Source organism: Polyergus mexicanus, unplaced genomic scaffold (assembly GCF_030449975.1).
Source record: "Polyergus mexicanus isolate NDT 795.1 unplaced genomic scaffold, iyPolMexi1.0 SCAF_1, whole genome shotgun sequence".
Taxonomy (NCBI): Eukaryota; Metazoa; Arthropoda; class Insecta; order Hymenoptera; family Formicidae; genus Polyergus; species Polyergus mexicanus.
In genome coordinates, this window is record NW_027223321.1 from 7,466,761 (window position 1) to 7,487,512 (window position 20,752).

At 38.6% G+C, this 20,752-nt stretch overlaps 2 pseudogenes; both read left to right on the forward strand.

The window, feature by feature from the left end:
* The first annotated feature begins 9,500 nt into the window (after positions 1-9,500).
* Positions 9,501-10,807, forward strand: LOC138937297 (uncharacterized; annotated as a pseudogene).
* Positions 10,808-18,688: 7,881 nt separating this feature from the next.
* On the forward strand, positions 18,689-19,697 carry LOC138937301 (zinc finger protein 862-like; annotated as a pseudogene).
* Positions 19,698-20,752: the final 1,055 nt, after the last annotated feature.

Sequence of the window (20,752 nt, forward strand, 5' to 3'; positions counted from 1 at the left end):
TCGTTTGAAATAAGAGTATACCATATTTTAAACAAGATATTTTATTTATTCTTACAATTTATTAATACAAATAAAAAAAATGATATGAGAAAAATATTTGAATTCTTTAGATATAATTATTTTAGACATTATAGAAATATCATATGTAACAATAAATATATATAAACATATCACATTTAACATCAGATAGAAATATAACATGTAACATTCTTATATTTTAATAATTATTAAGATATAAAACAAAATTAATTCCTGTAATCCTCTTTCTTTATTAATGTAAAAAATTCTTATATATATATATACACACACACACAGTTGTGTGCGCGCGCGTGTGTGCGTGCGTGCGGGTGGGCGACCGGGCGGGCGGGCGTGTGCGTGTCGTGTGCGTGCGTGCGTGCGTGCGTGTGTGTGTGTGTGTGTGTGTGTAGAGAGAGAGAAATACAACAATGTTATTTTAAAATTATTGAAAATAAAGTAAACCGTAATGCTCGCATTTTTATATATTGATATCACAATGAAATCTTTAAAACTAACCAGACTTACTCAGTCTTAATAATTTTACCTAACAATTAAACTTTAACAAGTTTAACGCCCGTATCAGACTACGCATTGAAGATTAAAGATTGGAATTTGACTAGTCAGAACAAAAGAAACTAAAATTTCTTTCTGTCCTGATTAATCAAATTTCAATTTTGAATTTTTAATGCGTCTGATACGGACTTAAAAGATCACAATTGTTCCAATATATCACATATACATAAAGAATTTACTTAGATATATAATTATTATAGTTTCATCGTATAGATATGTAACGCGGTCACCTCGCTCGACGCTCGGATCGGCTCGTCGGTGTCCGGGTTCGAGAGGAGGGGAGATTCAAGCTTGCGTAGACACAGTATTAGGTAGAAAAGATAGTTTATTTTAGTCAGAAGCAAATATATACAAAGCAGCGTGCAGGGCCAGGCGATGTCGATCAGCGTGCGGTAGGCAGAAAGCTGGTGTCAGGCGCGAGGTGATGTGCAGCGGGACGTGCAAAGCGGCGGGCGCGAAGCGGTAAGCGGCAAGACGCGCAAGGCGGCATGCGGCGGTAGCGCGGCTTAATTTCTATGGCGGTTTCATTTACAGGCGAGCTTAAGATTACGGCGCGGTTATAACTAGCAGGCTTATCATTAACAGGCTTATTACTAGCGCGATTAGAACTAACGGACTTATAGCTAACGGGCTTATTACTAGCGAGCTTATTCCTACGGCGCGGTTAGAACTAGTGGAATTAGAACTAACGGGCTTAAGATTACGGCGCAATATCTACAGGCGACTTATCACTACGGTGAGGCTGGGCGGCTGGGTATTGCCGGCAGGCCCGAGTGTCACGTCGAGCTCCGCCTGTAACGGAAGCCGGAGAAACCCGGCGAGGCTGAGAAAACCTCAGCCCGGGCTGGTGCGAGGAACCGGAGAAACCCGGTAGGGCCAAGAAAAACCTCGGCCCCTAAGGTAGCGAGAGTCAGAGAAACCCGGCAGAGCCTTGAAGAAAAGCCTTAGCCCCCCGAGGTAGCTGGTTAGGTCGATGTCGGGAGTCGGATCGCAGGATGGGATCTGGTCTCGATGTCTCGGCCGGCCGGGCTTATATACCCGGCCGGTGCCCCCACTATCCGTTGTCGGTCCGTTGGTAGGAGTCGGTTCCGCGGGGGGGGGGGGAAGCGAGATAGCGTGGTCGGCGTATGTGCGAGTGAAATAGCGCGAGCGGCGTACGTGCGAGCGAGATAGCACGAAGAACGTTATGCGCAAGTAGGATAGATATAGCAGGGTGAGGAAACGAGGCATGCGAGGTTATATATATATATTTACAGATATTTACAAGTATTTACAGTAACGACTCTGTCGTTACAGATATTGTGTTACTGGTTACTGGATAACAATACCTATACAAAGCTATATTTTCTATTAAGACATATTACACTTAATATTAGCTATTTTTTCCTTTGCTTTTACAAATCTTTTTAAATATTCTAATCTTTCTTCATAATATTTTTTTTCAATTCGTATATTTTTTCATAAATATTGTTTAATTTTGATGATATTTCAGTAGTATTTTGTAATTCCTTTTCTACGGTGATTATTTTTTTCTTCTGGATCGAGGTTTGTTGTTCACAAGATTTTGTATTCAATGACATTCTTATGTTCTGAAGGACTTTACTTTGGAAGGAGGCTGTTTAACATCTATATCATTGTTTCGTATTTCATTCTCCTTTTCATTTGATAATTCATTGAAATCGTTGTCTATAACAGCTTTTCTTTTTTGGGAAACTAATATATTGCAGTTATTACTATTAGAATGTGATGTAGAAGATACACTCTTTGAGAATACATCTTCATATTCGTTTAAGTATTTGACTTTCATTACATCGTCCTGCAAAGCAAATATACATTATGGCCGGTATTCATAATTCGTTCTTAAATTTAAGATTGTTTTAAGTGTGATGTTGTGTCGTCTTAAGATTCCATTCAATCAATGAAATAGCCGCACAACATTTTAAGACCATACTTAAGATGATCTTAAATATAAGAACGAATATCGGCCTATGTTTTATAAAAATTGCTATCTGGGTTACTTCTGAATTTTCCAATATATTTATATTGGATTCTTTATATCAGGATGTCCATGAACACTAGTTGAACACATTATATTAAGAACTTGTTCTTCTTGTGATGTCAATACTTCTGTATTCTGTTTACTACCTCCTGTTGCTGCCATAGATTGTTTGATGAGAGTATATTTTTTTTACTGCAAGATTGGAAATCATGCCAGCACTAGAAACATTTTTTCATTAAAAATTAAAACTATGTGAGTAATTAAAAGTATATGAGCAGCACAAATTATTGATTTAAAAATATCACTTACCTTACGTCAACTTTTCCAATCTTTTTTAGCGCCATTTACATTTAATTTAGCATTCTTTGCTCATTTGTAATATTTGCACATATTTTTTTTCTATGCAAGCTATCCATCTGTAATACAGAACAATATTAATCTAAAAAATATGATTAATATATATATATATATATATATATATATATATATATATTATTAATAGTAAAATTTCACAACTATAACTTTGCTATAAAAACTAGACAGAACAATTTGGAAACATTAAATTTTTGCTTTCAGAAATCAGACAATATGATGTATTCCCAATTTTAGAAAACATTTATTTATAAGTATAAGAAAAAATATTGCGTGTGTGTTAAGAATATAATAAATAACGTTTTCGTACAAATTTCTAACCTACACATTATAAATCATAATAATACATCTTTTATTGTGACAAAAAAATTGTGCGTGTATGTGTATTAATAAAAAAAATTTATAAATTTTATAATAAAAACATATTTTCCCTTCAGTTTTATTAAGTGTATCAATTAATATAAAATCGTAATTAAATATGATACAGTACCTTTTCAATCAATGTACATCATATAATATTCATGATCGATATTTGTAGGAAGTACATATTATTTTTCAATGTTGCCAAACGTTAATCAGTGCAACGAAAAGCGTATATTCGCGTATATTCGCGTTTCTAACTGCGAATACTATACTTTTATGTTCAAGAATACCATATCAGAAACGTATGCGTATTTTGACCATTCGCATCGTACGCATACGTAACATTGCGAACAAGTTATAGAATAGAGCTCCAGGTCTTTCTTTCATTGTTTCTTACATTGAGCCTAAGCTTTGCAACAATTACGGGATCACACTCTTAAATCAATAGTTCAAATCGTTATTGTTAACAACAGAATATACATATTAGCTGGGGTTGTAGGTTGGAAACCGGGGCACTACCGGGTCGGTTATATTATACAAGATCTGGCATGAATACGACGATCGTGGATCAACTTGTGAGAGCGTAAATCCGAACAAACAATCCAACCACATTTAATTTTTTATGTATTTTCAGGCAAAAAACAGTAAAGGTTTGTGTGATGATACAAAGATAGCAGGTAATTTGTATTTAAGATATGAGATTAAATGTAAAAAATTATTATAAAGAGATTCTTATTAACGTTTGAACTGAAAATATTATCGCTAATAGTGCAATTAATATTTAAAATTTTTTTTATTACGTTAATTACACTTTGTTTTATTACGTCAATTATATTTTCTTTTGTTGAATTTTTCTAGTTTGAAATTTCATAAAATAATCAAAAAAAAATTTATAAAGTATTTAAACATGAGATAAAATTACTAAAAAGGAAAAACAAAAAAGTATATATACATATCAGAAATTATAAAAAAACGAAAACCATCAAAAAACACAAAAAATAAAAGATAAAAATTAATGGTGCCAAATCTTATCACGTCCCCGTCGTTGGTTGCGGATAACGCAAAGAGTAAGAAAAATCCATTCGATAAATAAACGAATGAATACGCTATACATAGGAAATTATGAATTACAAGTACGAAATTTGATTGAAGCATCTGTAGAATTAGAATTTACATCTGCTACAGCATATCATAAACAAATGGTTTCACATTTTTAATGTACATGCCCACAACTATACGAGAACTATCTTTGAATAAGCAGAACTCTTGAAAATCGACTAGCATCTCACCTATATTCTCAAGAATACGCATTTTTCGAGCAAAACCATTTTTTAAAAAATATTCAAACACTTTCTTTCATCAAAACCCTTTTAAAAGACAATGTACATGCCCAGAAGGGTTCGAGAATTATTTTTGAATAAGCAGAAATCTTGAAGATCGACTAGCATCTCACCTATATCCTCGAAAATACGCGTTTTACAAGCAAAACAATTTTTTGAGAAAATATTCAAACATTTTCTTTTATCAGAACTCTTTTAAAAGGCAATGTACATGCATAGAACTGTGCGAGAATTATTTTCGAATAAGCAGAACTCTTGAAAATAGATTAGCATCTCACCTATATCCTTGAAAATACGCGTTTTTCGAGCAAAACAATTTTTAAAAGAATATTTAAGAGGATGCCGGATTACCGACAGAATGCGAATATTAGTAGGAATGCAAAATCTTTTTGTTGATTATAGATATCAACAAATTCTTTTCCACAATTAAGGTACACATAATAACGGAATGCGGAGTTTAACATTTTATATGAAAAGTTAAAAAAAATGAGAAAATTACAGTTTTGTTATCGGCTTCTGCCGTCAACATTTACTTAATATAACAAATTTGTAATCTGTAAACCCCGCACTCGGCATTTCATCAAAGAGTATAAGTGAACTTCGAGAAGTGAATTTAGAAGCTTTATAAAAAAGATTTTATGATGCAACACTTTCGTGCATGTGTGTGTGTGCGACATCGAGGCTCAAGAGTAAAACAGAGCAGTAGATTAGTTGCGTGATGTCGTGATAAACGGAACTGCAATCTTACATGACAAGGACAGACATAATCGTACTATCTTTGTCTCTTTCATGCGTGTGAGAGTAATATACATGTACGCACTAACATTATTGCAGTATCTTTCTTCTCTCGATTATATTCTCTGTCTCTTTCTAATCGCTTGCTCGCTATGTACTACGTACTACGTATCGCTTAGCTTCATGCTCCTCGCATATTCACTTACGCGTTCACTCGCGCTTCTCTCTCTCTCTCTCTCTCTCTCTCTCTCTCTCTCTTTCTTTTTGCTCGTTCATTATTGTATTCTTTTATTCCCATTATTATATTCTTTTATTTGCTCAACTTTTATTCTTTCTATTCTCGTCTCCCTACATGAAAATAAATAAATTTATTTATTTATGTTTATGTGATACATCATAAATGAGACACACAAGTTATTTTCTTTTTCTATTTAACTATAGTTAAATACAACACATGTACATACAAAAATACACATAATTAAATACTTTTTCTATTTATGACATACACAATATCTCATTTATGTTGTATAAAATAAAGACGAATAAATTAATGTATTATTATGTAGAAAGACGAGAATAGAAAGAATAAAAGTCGAAGAAATAAAAGAATATAATAATGGGGATGAAAGAATACAATAAAGAACGAGGACAAGCAAGATGACAAACATCAAAGAGTTTCAAAGTCTCGCTCGCGAGGCTCTCTTTATCTATAATATCTCGGGTTACATATCGTTCAGTACTCTGCGTTGATACCACTGCTTTCGATATCAAAATAATTCTAATAGATTAATGAGATTCTTGCGATTAAAATAATACTAAACATGACATAAATCGGATAATTTTTAATCAATTATGTTACTAAAATTATGATTACTTATTTCATTTAAAATTATCTGATTTATGTCATATTTGGTGTTATTTTAATCGCAAGAATCTCATTACTCCATTATAATTATTTTTATACTAATAAAATACAATATGAAAGTTTCAGTTTTTATTTTATAACATGTTTATATATAGTAGATAAGGAAAGATCCCCGCGCGATGCTGGAGAGTCGACAAAAGCGAAAGCGAGAAAGAATGAAGGAGCAAGCGAGACGACAAATATCGAAGAGTTCCGAAGTCTCGCTCGCGAGACTCCCTTTATCTATAATCTTTCACGTTAGATTAATATATATAAATTATTATAAAATTTATATATATATATATATATATATATATATATACAGGGTGTCCGGCGTCAATCGCATCACCGGTCGTGTGCAGGTAGAGCAGATGAAATCGAGAAGAAAAGTCCTGTACTAATTTTTTATATAACACTTAATAAAAGAGTTATTATTGAGTAAAGTCTGGCCAATCAGCGCCGACCTTTAGCCGGGCGCACGTCAGTGAGCCGCGCGCTATGAAGTGTGCAGCGGCGCATACTATCAGGCGCGCGGTTCACCGACGTGCGCCCGGCTAAAGATCGGCGCTGATTGGCCAGACTTTACTCAATAATAACTCTTTTATTAAGTGTTATATAAAAAATTGGTACAGGACTTTTCTTCTCGGTTTCACCTGCTCTACCTGCACATGACCGATGATGCGGTTGACGCCGGACACCCTGTATATATATGTCATGTTACTATAGAAAATCAAATGTCTGTATTTCGCATTTTATATATCCGAAAATAATTTAAATGCATTAATTACATTATTGTGATTAAAATGACACGTCGTAAAATATTAATAAATAATGTTTTTATGTATTGAATTAATTTTAATCAATATGAAAATAACTTTTTATTCGGTTACAGAATATTCGTTTATAAAGATACGCATTTGTTTTTATTATTACGTGATATTTGTAGCATGCGTGTATCTAAGTATGTATGTACGTATCGGGGAATAAGGCGACTGTATTATTCACACGCACACAGCCAGGCACATGCGATAAGTGCTCGATGACAGATCTGCTGTGCAAATTACTATGGATGTATAGCATACATGGCTCTCAGTTCTCTTATATCTGAAATAGGCGTTAAAAAATGTTAATAAATGTTAATAAATAGCATAATACATTAGAATTTCATACACAGAATTCTTTCATGGAACTGATGGAGATATTGCACAAAATACCATGATATGCTATCTATAACAAAGATATGATTCATCACTGAAAATAAGAAAGATCTATTACTTCTTGGACTATGGCTAGGAATATCATTAAACTGCATTCTTGTCTTATTTCGAAGTATTTGAATACACAATAGTTACTGAAATTGTGAGATATCTAATTGAAGCTCAAAGAAGAATTTATCTCAGATGAAAATTACAATTAATTTAACTTTATATTTAACTGATATGTTTTCTTACTTCCTGATTACATTACGTTATGTCTGTTACGTGTGCAATGACACCGACCGGAAAAAAAGATTTGGAGAATTTACAGTCAAGAGTTTGACTCTTTAAAAATAAAAAATTAATTATTACGCTGTGTCATTACGAGAGGTTAGGAAATCTGTCATAATAACTATGTCCAAGGCAAAGATACAAAATGGTATAATAAAATTATTAATTATTATTTATGGACAGCACGTACCATATAAAAAGTAGAAATATGTTTATAATTATAAGCTTTTTCATCTTTTTCTAATTATAAGCGATTACAGCAAATCTGACAGCAAGAAATCACAGTTGTAACAGCCTTTTCTTAAATATATCAACAGTCAGAATATATGAATATTCAGATGCGATACGCTGGATCGAAATGTGCGCAAAAGAAATGTGCGTAAAAGAAATGTACGCAAAAGAAATGTGCGCGAAAGAACTGTGCGCGAAAGAAATGTGCGTAAAAAAACTGTGCGCAAAAGAAATGTGCGCAAAAGAACTGAACACGAAAGAAACGTGCGCAAAAGAAATGTGTGCAAAAGAACTGTGCGCAAAAGAACTGTGTGCAAACGAACTGTGTGTAAACGAACAGTAACAAACGTTTATTTACCAAATGAAATTAATAATAAATGTCAAAAAATTTCAAAATTATACATGCATACATGCGTGTGTATGTATTTTAAATTATACAAAAATATGTGTTGTGTCCAAAAGCAACGTGTCCAATTGAACGGTGCGCAAATAAAATGTGTCTAAACGAACCGTGCGCAATTGAAATGTGTCCAATCGAACGATGCGCAACTTTATGTGTCTAATATCACAGTGTGCGATTGCAACGTGTCTAATTGTACTGTGCGCAAGTGAGCCTCTTCCGCTTATGACTCTCGGCTTAGATGACGGTGCGCCGGAGCTGGGGCGCGGAATGCTAGGCGAAGACGACGGTGCGCCGAAGCTGGGGCGCGGAGCGCCAGGCGAAGGCGACTGTGCGCCGGAGCTGGGGCGCGGAACGCCAGGCGAAGGCGACTGTGCGCCGGAGCTGGGGCGCGGAGCGCCAGGCGAAGGCGAGGATGTGCCCGGTTTTCTCCTTGTCAGGAGATGTAGAAGTGTCGGCCGGGTATGTCGGCGCACGCCAATTTCTCCTTCTGGAGGAGAAATTCTCTTAGTGTTCCTTGTCTTGGCGGCTGAAGGTCTCTTCGTTGCGTTATCCTGGCGACTAGGCGCCGTGTCGATGGTAGGAGTAGCGAAAATGCGCTAATTACTGATTGTTTTGCTTCCCCGGGGAGCCTGCTTATCTTTCCCGTGGGTCGACTTTGACCCTCGGAAAAGTATACCTGGTGTGTGACGCCTAGCGGAGGTGCCTGGTACTAGACGCGCGCGGCGTATATATCGCTACCTGAGCGTCTTTCGGCTTATGGACAAGCTAGCTCGGCGCGCGCCGCGTGGCGGCGGCGCCTGTACTATCGGCGCGGCCGTTTGCCCGATTACGCATTTGTGCGATTTCCTCTTCATCGCCACACATGTGATCAAGGTACTGTAATCAAATGCTTATAATCAATGCTTATACTCAACTTGGTATTAACCTAGAAAATCCATACTTTGTATATAATAGAAAAAAATATAATGCATCGTTTGATTTCCCGCATTTAGTTAAAAGATTAGCAAGTTTCCTTAGAACATATGGAAATATTTACTACAATAGAGAAATTATCGCGTCATATTCGGATTTCGAAATGACATGGTCTATTGATAATGCCACAAAAGGAGGTTTGAATTTATTATCTCATATAACAGAAGCACACATTCGTCCAAATACTTTTGAATCAATGAATGTGAAAAGAGCATTCCAGATATTCAGCCATACTTTTGCAGCCGCAATAAAAACAGCCGGCCACGAGAAAGAATTAAATACAAATACGTGGCAAGCAACAGCTGATTTTGCAGAGCGCTTAAATAATGTTATTGATGCGTGCAACAGTTACAGTCTAAAGATTTCATTTGGTGGCAAACGACCATTATCCTTCAAAAATCCAGATATTGAAAATCTATTAACAAATTTTATCAAATAGTTCAAGATGGTCTAAATCAGCAGAAAGCATAAGTCAAATTCCTTGTTTTAGAGGCTTTATCATAACAGTAAGAGCTATTCTTGAAATTTTCAAAAAACTTTCAAGTCAATATGAAGGATTTGAACTTGCGACAGGATTATGTAATCAAGATTCAGTAGAACATTTATTTTCCAAACTGAGACAACGTGGAAGATTTAATCCCAATCCAACCGCAAGAATAATCCGATTGTCTATAAGACATATACTTTCCACAGGATACATTCAAACCAGTGATAAAGGAAACGTTCAATGCCTAGAAATTGAAACTCTTATAAATCAACCAAGTCGACTCGTTAAAAGAATAGAAAATACTATGAGCAATACTGCTATAGAATATGACGAACGTCGAAAGCGAATTGTTTACTGAAGATATTAATATTTTTCTTAAAGAATGTGATATCGAGAAGATTGAAAATATAAATCCATTTGACAGCAATTATGATGAAAATACTATCGCATTTTTTGCTGGATTTGTGACGCGACGAAGTATTGCAAAAAGCAATTGTGAACACTGTCGCAACGATATGATGAAAATTCCAATGGATAAATCGGCTGCAAATGAAAAATATATAGAATTTCGCGAATATCCAAATGAAGATGAAGATGCTCCAACAGTGACAAAATTAGTGCGCCCAACAACTCTATTAACAAGTATTACTAAATCACAGTTGATGGCATTTAATCGTACGTGGCAATATCACTGGGCATCCACACAGACTCTTAATCAAATTGTGATTGAATGTATATTCGCAACAAATAAAACACATCCAAGATGGCTAGATAAAAATGAAAAATGTTATGATCATCGAATGCAAGTGTTGAAATATATGATTACTATAAAGTTATATTCCCGTATGAGATATAATAACCGTGCTGCAAAAATAGGTAATACATCTTCTTCCAAAAAAGTTAAAAGGTTTTTAAGCAAGTAAAAAATACGTCAAAATAGGTCTTGAGCACCATTATATAAAAAAAAATATGGAGCGAAAAAATGAAGCAGGAAGAAAAAGATAAAAATGATAAATAATAATAAATATTTTTATAAAAGAAAGTAAACAAAAAAGTAAGCTAAAAAATGCAAATAAAAAGGTAACAATAAATAAAACAACATAGAACGCAGTAAGCATTATTTTAACAAAACAATATATTTGATAAGTTTTTTTTTCTTTAGTATTATATGTATCTTATAGTTCGTCATTGTATAAGAAAAAATATTTACTGCGTCACTGCATCATGATATTGGATTTATTATCAAAAATCATATTGCTCTGTGCAGTGAATATTATTTTCTGGTAATGAGACGAAGAAGCATGAATTTTTCAATTTCCTAGAAGATCAAAATCATAGTTGAAACAATTACATAAATCGTAAACTAGCAGATTTTATCACGGAATAAAAAGAATTATATGATCACGCTAAGAAATTGTAAAATCATGCATTTTCTTATTATTAATGACATTCAAGATATATAAAATGTATAATATATTTGTGTATATATGTTGGCACACGGTATTCAATAACTATAATATTAATTATATAAAAAACAATAAATATAAATATTATACATTTAACTGAACAAAGAATGTAAATATGTAATTATAATAATAATAAGGATAACATATATACGAACAAGACAATATATGAGAATACCGTTAAATATATAATATATAATAATAAAAATATATATATAGGATTGTGTGTGATAAATATAAATTAATATATGTGGTGACATACTGCAACCACAAAAATTACAGCAGCGCGATATTCACGAAATTTAAGAGTTTCTCGAAAGCGCTCGAATGTCTGAGTTTCTCGAAAGCGCTCGGATTTCAGCGCTTCTCGAAAGCGCTCGCCCATCCGCGTGTTGCGGGCAGCACCGCTTGGCGACGCAATGCGCCCGAGTCAACTCGCGAATGAAAAGCCGTCCGGTCGAAATATAAGTCAGACCCCCTGCGGAGAAAGCACGACAAGTCACATAGAGAATTCTTGGCGCCAGCCGCCACTCTTCTAAGCGAAAGTCGCTATCTCTAAACGTTGGAAGTAACGGCGCTAGTCGCCGCATCATCATCAAGATACCTTGACAGCAAAGCGCCAGTACGCTGCCAACTTTGGCCGAAGTAACTCAACGGCGCAAGACTCGCCCAACACTGTTGAGTCAAACTTCGACCAAGCGAAGAAGAACAGGCGCCAGGTCGCCTCCAGCCATAGGCGCTCAGTCGCCTCCAGCCAAAGGCGCACGGCCGCCTCCAGCCATAGGCGTTCAGTCGCCTCCAGTAAAAGGCACACGGCCGCCTCCAGCTAAAGGCGCTCAGTCGCCTCCAGCCAAAGGCGCACGGTCGCCTCCAGCCTTAGACACCCAGTTGCTTTCAGCCAAGGGCGTCCAGCCGCCTCCAACTTCAGGCGCTCGATTTTCTCTGGCTTTGGGAGTTCGATCACCTTACGCCAGGGCCGAACCACCGACAACAAGAGCTCCGTTGCCGCTAACCGAGCGGAATCACCTCTCGGGTAACCCCCGGAGGAAAAAGAAGATTGAGGCCCGGCTATAGATGCTCTTCGGCGCTAGCCCGCCAAAATCCAGCCCCGTGAGTTCCTGTCCAAGAGACAGTAAGGATCGGCCAATAACCCCGGACATTGAGCGATCAGTAGCATCACACCTCCGATTCCGTGGTACCCTCCGCCGCTGATTTCGCCACTACGAAGGACGCCTAAGAAAGAGAGCTTTTCCACGCAAACAAGCCCGCTCAAAATATACGTAGACGTGGCAATACAAACTAAAAGACGCGGGGGCATGCGAAAGTTCTTATTCAATAAATCATATACGTATAACCGCAATCTCCGTTTTTAATGTATTAATCAATGAAAGAATAAATGTGTGTTAACATGTTTTAAAAATAACCGACTCGTTCATTCGGATACCTACAAGTAGGATATAGTTGGGTAATAACCTACAGCGAAACCTAAAGCGAAAGATCTCCTATCCCAAATAACTTACCTACAATATATATATATTTATATGTGTAATTATGAAATATAATAATATATAATTGATCTATTAAAGAAATTTATGCAGATTTCTCTCCGTGATAAAATCTGCTAGTTTCAGATTTATGCAATTGTTTAACTGTGATTGTGATCTTTACATTTTATTCTTATTAATGCCAACAAAAATAAATATAAACATAAATCTTTATTGCTAATAAATTTTGGAATCTATCAATAATGCGTTCTATGTTAAAATTAAACTTTATCAAGTATAGATTATTTTTTTAACATCATTTTTTTTTAAAAGGAAATTACTTTAAAAGATTTTGATTATAATCTTTTTCAAATGAAATTATTTCTATGTACAAGTTTTTTGTGATATATACATTTTCATGGTACTTTTAAAAAAATAATTTTTTTATTACGAAATGTATTGACAGTTTGATCGAAAATAACAATTTTTATTTCAATCTTCATTTTGAAGAAGTCATGTTTTCGTTACGAAGACATGTCTTTAAAATGAAATGAAATAAAAATTGAAAAATAAAGGATAGTTTTACATTTTATCTTAAAATTAATATTTAAAAATCTTAATTTTAAAATAAAATATATAAACTTATAACAATAAATATATCTTTTTACAAATAAATATTTTAATATATTTTAAATGAAACTGGTATCCGATTTTACAAATAAAATATTTCTTATGATTACCAATTGTTTCATTTTTAAAATTTTTTATTAAAATTTAAAAATAAATAAATAATAACATTAATAAGATTTTATTTACAAAATTGGATACTAGTATAATTTTTTTTTAAACCTAGCATCTCCAAATATATCCCTTTCATTTTCCTTTTTTTTTAGAAATTATGTATGTATGTACATAACATCTATATAAATTAGTATACACAAAGGTGAATGTAAAAATAATACAAAAAATATATATTAAACATATTTTAATCTTTTTTCTTATAAATTTTGTATTATATACGTAATATTTATATTAATCTTACTTGTGCTAAGGCTTCTGTTCGCATAAATTCTTTTATATTTGCATAAATTTTTAAATGTTTTATACTGTACATCTTTTTCAAATAAAAATATTCTTTTTAATATATACACATATACCATATATGTTAAATAATATATTTGTGATTTTTTAAGTTTTAGCATATATTATATTAAATAGAAACGTTTTTCACTTCTTTTAACTAAAATAATACAGATTATAACATGTAACGATGCATCCCTCCACCGTTACCCGGCTGTCGATCCGCCGGAAGTCCGCCGCCCGACAAACACCGGTCGGGCATAATGCGGAGGCGCCGAGCGCCCATTTTTAAGAGATAGAAACGGTTCAAATTTATAATCGCCGTTTAAGACGCGTTGTTTACCGGGAACCGTCGCCGCGCTCGGGTAACCGTACCGACCGTTCCCGAAACCGCCCGAGTCGCGCGCGGCGGTTCAACATTAAACAATATGCCTTAAAACAATCAGGTATATTACGCATGCGCACCCGCCGGAAAAGCGGTATAAATAAGAGCACATTTTACATCTCGAGACCAGATCTTCCGCAATCACCAGAGTCTGTAAGACGTCTGGAATCCAGAACGATCCTATAACCGCTCAAAGAGAGAGAAAACGGGGTTGGGAGTACCCAGCCTCCGCCGAGAGTTTGCGGCATCTCTGAGAGCGATCCTTCGAATTTCTACGACCGAGGAACACGAGGTTGGGCGTACTCAGCCTCCGTCGGGAGTTCTCGATACCTCGCACGAATCCGTCCACCTAAGTGCAACGGCGATCATCTAGTGGTAGGGAGTTCCCTGCCATTGACGGGTGTTCCCGTCGGCCGTTGCACTCCTGCATTCCACGGGGAAAACCATCCCGGACGAAACCATACTACGTTATCCGCGAACCAGCAGTAATTCCGCGACCGCCATTGCCGCGATCGGACTCGCCATTAATACGGCGCGCTAAGTCCCGCTCAAGGGGGAGGATCTAATCCTGCCGCGACATCGATTGACGCATCGAATCAATACAGGCGCGGCTAAGGACCGCTCACCGGCCCGACCGAAATTATCGCCCGGTAGTTAGCGGCCTCTGCCGAAATCCAGATCCGCTCGCGTAATCGATACTATATCGAATCATCGAAATCGCGCTCCGCGCCGCGCATCCGTGCATGTAATTCGGATGCACCACGACCGACACGACCACACCGCTAACCGATTCCGACACTCACACATACACGAGTGCATCTTGTCGCACACACATCGTCATTCGCCTCACACATATACTGTCGATACATTGTACATATTACTTAGATATTATACGTTCGCACACACACACACACTTTCGATACATTGTACATCATACTTAGATATTACACGCACTCGCTCGCTTATCATCTCACTCACACACAAGCGCACACGCTCACACCCATACAGCGTTTATACACATACACTCACTCTGTATACACATATACTTACACGCAATAAATAATATTCTACCTCACGTAGCTTTTGTTCGTCTCTCGATACCCTTTCACGAGCCCCGGATCCCGACCGAGTTATCCACGACCGCCTCGCGAAAGCGGTTTATTACATTGGCGCCCGAACAGGGACCGTTTTACCTGACCGTATCGAGACACGAACCCTACGTAAGCGAGACGAAAAGAGTGCAACGCGAAAATGAAAGGGTGGATATACAACCTACCCAAAGCGCAATTAATCGAAGTAGCCATCAGCCGGGGTGTGGACACGTCCGGTACGCTCGACAACATCCGACGGCGGATGTCCGCGTACGTTGAGGCACACCCCGAAGAGTTCGGGACACACGGCGACGAGCCCACCACTGCGACGGGCATACCCGCGCGCCTTATCACGCCGATCGACACCGCGATCCCCGCGTCTCCCGCCACCTCCGAAGTACTGTGCCAGATGCGAAAATGGGGTTGTCATTTCGACGGGCGCGACCCATTCGATTTCTTAGAAAGGCTCGAGGAGCTCACGACCGGACATCGATACCCCGAAGCCGCGATGCTACTCGGACTCCCCGAGCTACTCAAGGGAGACGCCCTCCGATGGTACCGCAACCACCGCCACCGCTGGCAAACCTGGGGGGATTTTGACCGCGCGTTCCGGGCACAATTCCTGCCCCGCCGGTACCAGGCCGTTCTTCGCCGCGAAGCCGCCGACCGCCGCCAACGAACCGGTAAACCGTTTAAACGATACGTGGCCGATCTCCTAACGCTCATGCGACGGGCCGGCGGATTTGCACCGGAGAAAGAATACGAGCGGGTGTATCAAAACATGCGCCCGGAGCTCAAGCGGATCATCACATACGACGAAACCGGAAAGGTCGGTGACCTGCAGGCGCGCGCCACTGAGCTAGAAGAGATCGACGCCGAATGCGCAACCAAATCCCGACGCAACCGCCAGGGAACGACGATTCCGACCGTCGCCGCCACCTACAATCGAGACGAATGTTGTTGGCGGTGCAAACAGCGTTTCAACTGCCAACGCCCACCGCGAAAATTCTGCTCGCGATGTGGCAAGGACGGCCTTCTGACGCGGCAGTGCCACACGCGGGCGGGAAATGCCGAGCGGGCCGGGGCCACGACGGCCGGCGCCCCGGGCCTCTGCATAACATACACGCCACGGCCACACTTGCGGATACAGATTAACCGAGATCGATACGACGCACTACTCGATTCCGGGTCCGAGATATCGTTCGTGAACGCCAGGACGGTCAGCTTGGCGCAGCGATGGAGACACGAGGTCACACCACACGAAGGGGAGGTACGGCTCGCGAACGGCGAGACCACCAACACCATCGGCACGATCACGCTGCCCGTCCGGATCACCAGCAAGACCTACTGGCATAAATTCACGATCCTGCCGACACTCGAAAGCCCCGTATTAATCGGTGTGGACCTCTGGACTCGCACCGGCATCAACCTCACCCCGCCGCGATACACGCCCAGTGCAAACACCCCACCGCTACATGGGGCCACGGGGGGGTCTAGCGCTGCAGACCGGAAGCGAGGAACGAAAACTGAAGAGTTTTCTCGACCGCGAACTGGCGAAATTCGCAAACCTGCAGGGACCGACCGACCGTATACAACACGAGATACGACTTCGGGATACAAAGCCGATCAAACAAAGATACCGACCGAAAAATCCGGCGATGCAGGCCGTTATAGACCGCCAGGTGGCTGAGATGGAGGCCGCCGGCGTCATCGAACCGTCCAAGAGCGCTTGGAGCTCGCCCGTAGTGGTAGTAAAGAAGAAAGACGGAAAGTACCGGTTTTGGATAGACTTCCGCCAGGTGAACGACGCCATGCGGAAGGCAAAGATGCACGGCTCAGAGAGCATCCTCGCCGCAATCAACGAGCTCCTGGGCGAATCAGAGCTCCAGGCTCAACCGCCGCCGCCGAACTGCAGACAAATCGGCGACGGAACACCGCCGACGACCGACCGTCAGCCAACCGGCCCAGTCGACCAACCACCCGGCCGGCCACCGAAAGTCGGGACGCTGATCCAGCGCTCCGACCGCGTGAATCAGCGAAAAATGGAACAGCTGATGCGGGCTCCACCATCGCTGCCTGCCCGCTCGACGACCCGCGAGCACACCAGTCCGCAAACAACCGCGGAAAGCCGAGGAGACCGAGACCGGCAAGGACCAGCCGCGCCTCCTGATGCCGACCGGCCCGCTACCACCGCCACCGATCCGGGTTCAGGTGGAACCCGGAGTAATCTTTGACGTGCCCCACTTCGCCGTGCATGTGGCACGAAAATATAAGATCCGGTCACCGCAGGGGCATTGGGTCATGAGGTTCGCCAAGGACGGGCAACTTCGCTACCGCCGCCGCTTAAACTAAAACCAGCGAGCGGGAAAAGACGCCGAACACTGCGTAACCGAAACCATTTATGCTTCTAATTTCAGGCATACTAGACCGGGGGGGGGGGGTGATGTAACGATGCATCCCTCCACCGTTATCCGGCCGTCGATCCGCCGGAAGTCCGCCGCCCGACAAACATCGGTCGGGCATAATGCGGAGGCGCCGAGCGCCCATTTTTAAGAGATAGAAACGGTTCAAATTTATAACCGCCATTTAAGACGCGTTGTTTACCAGGAACCGTCGCCGCGCTCGGGTAACCGTACCGACCGTTCCCGAAACCGCCCGAGTCACGCGCGGCGGTTCAACATTAAACAATATGCCTTAAAACAATCAGGCATATTACGCACGCGCACCCGCCGGAAAAGCGGTATAAATAAGAGCACATTTTACATCTCGAGACCAGATCTTCCGCAACCACCAGAGTCTGTAAGACGCCTGGAATCCAGAACGATCCTATAACCGCTCAAAGAGAGAGAAAACGGGGTTGGGAGTACCCAGCCTCCGCTGAGAGTTTGCGGCATCTCTGAGAGCGATCCTTCGAATTTCTACGACCGAGGAACACGAGGTTGGGCGTACTCAGCCTCCGTCGAGAGTTCTCGACACCTCGCACGTCCACCTAAGTGCAACGGCGATCATCCAGTAGTAGGGAGTTCCCTGCCATTGACGGGTGTTCCCGTCGGCCGTTGCACTTCTGCATTCCACGGGGAAAACCATCCCGGACGAAACCATACTACGTTCAGTGTTGTTCTCGGGGACGCTTTTTTCGCGCATGCGCAGCGCGGTGGTAGAAAAATCCAGCGACGGCGTATATAGTTAGTATGGAATGTGCACACAAGGGCAATTAGGCGCGAAAGTTTTGGCGGGTTCCAGAGGAGGCTAAGCATAGGCTAGGTAAGTAATAATAAATAGATATTATTTTTTTATTAGTATGGAGGATAAAAACAAAAAAGGAGCCATTAAGAAAGAAAGATGTTTTGTTAATGCGTGGCTAGATGAAGATAATTTTAAAGGATGGTTGGCTCCCCATCCAACTGAAAATAAAGCTTTTTGCAATTTATGCAATACTACCATCAGATGTAGCAAAACAGATTTAATACGGCATTCGCAAAGGGCCAAACATATAGTTAAAGTAAATCTTCAAAGCCCCGATCATAATAATAACAATGGTCTGCATAGTGATAAAGTTAAACGCGCGGAAATAAAATTAGCAGCATTTTTTTCGGAACATAATATTGCTTTTTATACTGCAGATCATTTAATTCCTTTATTAAAAAATATTTGTATAGATTCTAAAATTGTGCACGGTCTTTCACTGGGCCGAAAAAAGTGCACTAACGTTGTTGAAAATGTAATTGCAAGACGCGAAACTGAAAAAATAATTGATATTTTGCAAACACGTAGATTTTCAATTTTAATTGATGAAAGCACGGATATTTCAGATTTAAAAATTATGTGTGTTCTTGTACAATTTTCCTCACCGGATGATAAAGTTAAAACGCAATTATTAGACTTAATATCTTTAAATGCTACGGATTGTTCAGCTAATAAAATTTACGAATCTTTTAAAGAAGTTTTAAATAAAAAGCAGATTCCTATTAAAAATATATTTGGTATGGCAAGTGATAATGCATCTGTAATGATTGGATGCAATAATTCTTTTTTTTCACGTTTACAATCAGAAATACCGGGTGTAGTGATGTTAAATTGTATTTGTCATTCGTCTGCCATTATAGCTAGTAAAGCTTGCGAGAAATTGCCACAATCTTGCGAAAGTTTAATTAGAGGTATTGCTACTTATATTTCGGGCAGTGCAAAGAGATGTGCTATTTTAACTGAAGTTCAAGTTTTTTAATGTAGAAAAAAATAAAATTTTCAAATTATCGAATACAAGATGGCTTGTTTTACAACATTGCGTGATTAGAGTACTAGATAATTGAGAAGTTTTAAGAAATTATTTTATTTTGGCAGTAACTGAAGACAAATTAAAATCTGCAGAAATTATTTTATCCCAGTTAAATGATGATTTTATTAAAGCATATTTATTATTTTTAAAATATTCGTTAAATTTCTTCAACACTTTTAATGCTTTATTTCAATCACGTGAAATTTTAATACGTAGATTGTTTGAAAGTAGTCAGCAAATAATTCGGCAAATTGCTCAAAATTTTATGACTCCGGAGGCTTTGAAAGAAATTGTTACTTTAAATGTAGACAATGAAAATTATATCCAACACCTAAATAATATATATGTCGGGCCCGAATGTGAACACTTTTTATTAACAGTATCATTAGAGTGCGCGAAAGAAATTAGATTAACGTGTTTAGAATTTTATAAGATGGCAGTTCGCGAAATGTTAAAACGATTACCATATAAAGACACTTTTTTTGAACAATTAGTTTTTTTAGATCCCAAAATCGCTCTTTTTGATGAAGCAAGAATTAGAGATTTAACTTGTGTTGCTTTGCGCGTAGGTAATATTGACCTAACAAAATTAGCATTCGAATGGAGAATTCTGCCGTCAATGTTTAATGATTCAGAGAAAAAAGAATTAGCTTCATTAGAAATAAATCAAATGTGGAAAAAAATATTAGAATTTAAAGATTTTAATGGAGATAAAATATTTCGAAATTTAGAATTATTGGTTCAAGCGGTATTTTCTCTTCCACATTCAAATGCCGAAGCCGAACGTATTTTCTAGATAATTACAGATGTTAAAAATAAGAAAAGGAATCGATTATCCATTGAAACTATTTCCGCAATTTGCATAGCTCGGTCAAGTTTTCAGGCTGCAGGCATTAATTGTATAAATTTCGAAATTGATTCGCGACACTTAGAGTTATATAATTCACATAATTTATCCGCGAAATAATGCGCTTCATCTGATGGTATTTTAATTTTATTTTTGTAATTTTTGATATTTTTATTTTAATTTTGTAATTTTTCATATTTTGTTTTTACAATTTTTGTATATTTTATTATATTTTTTTAACA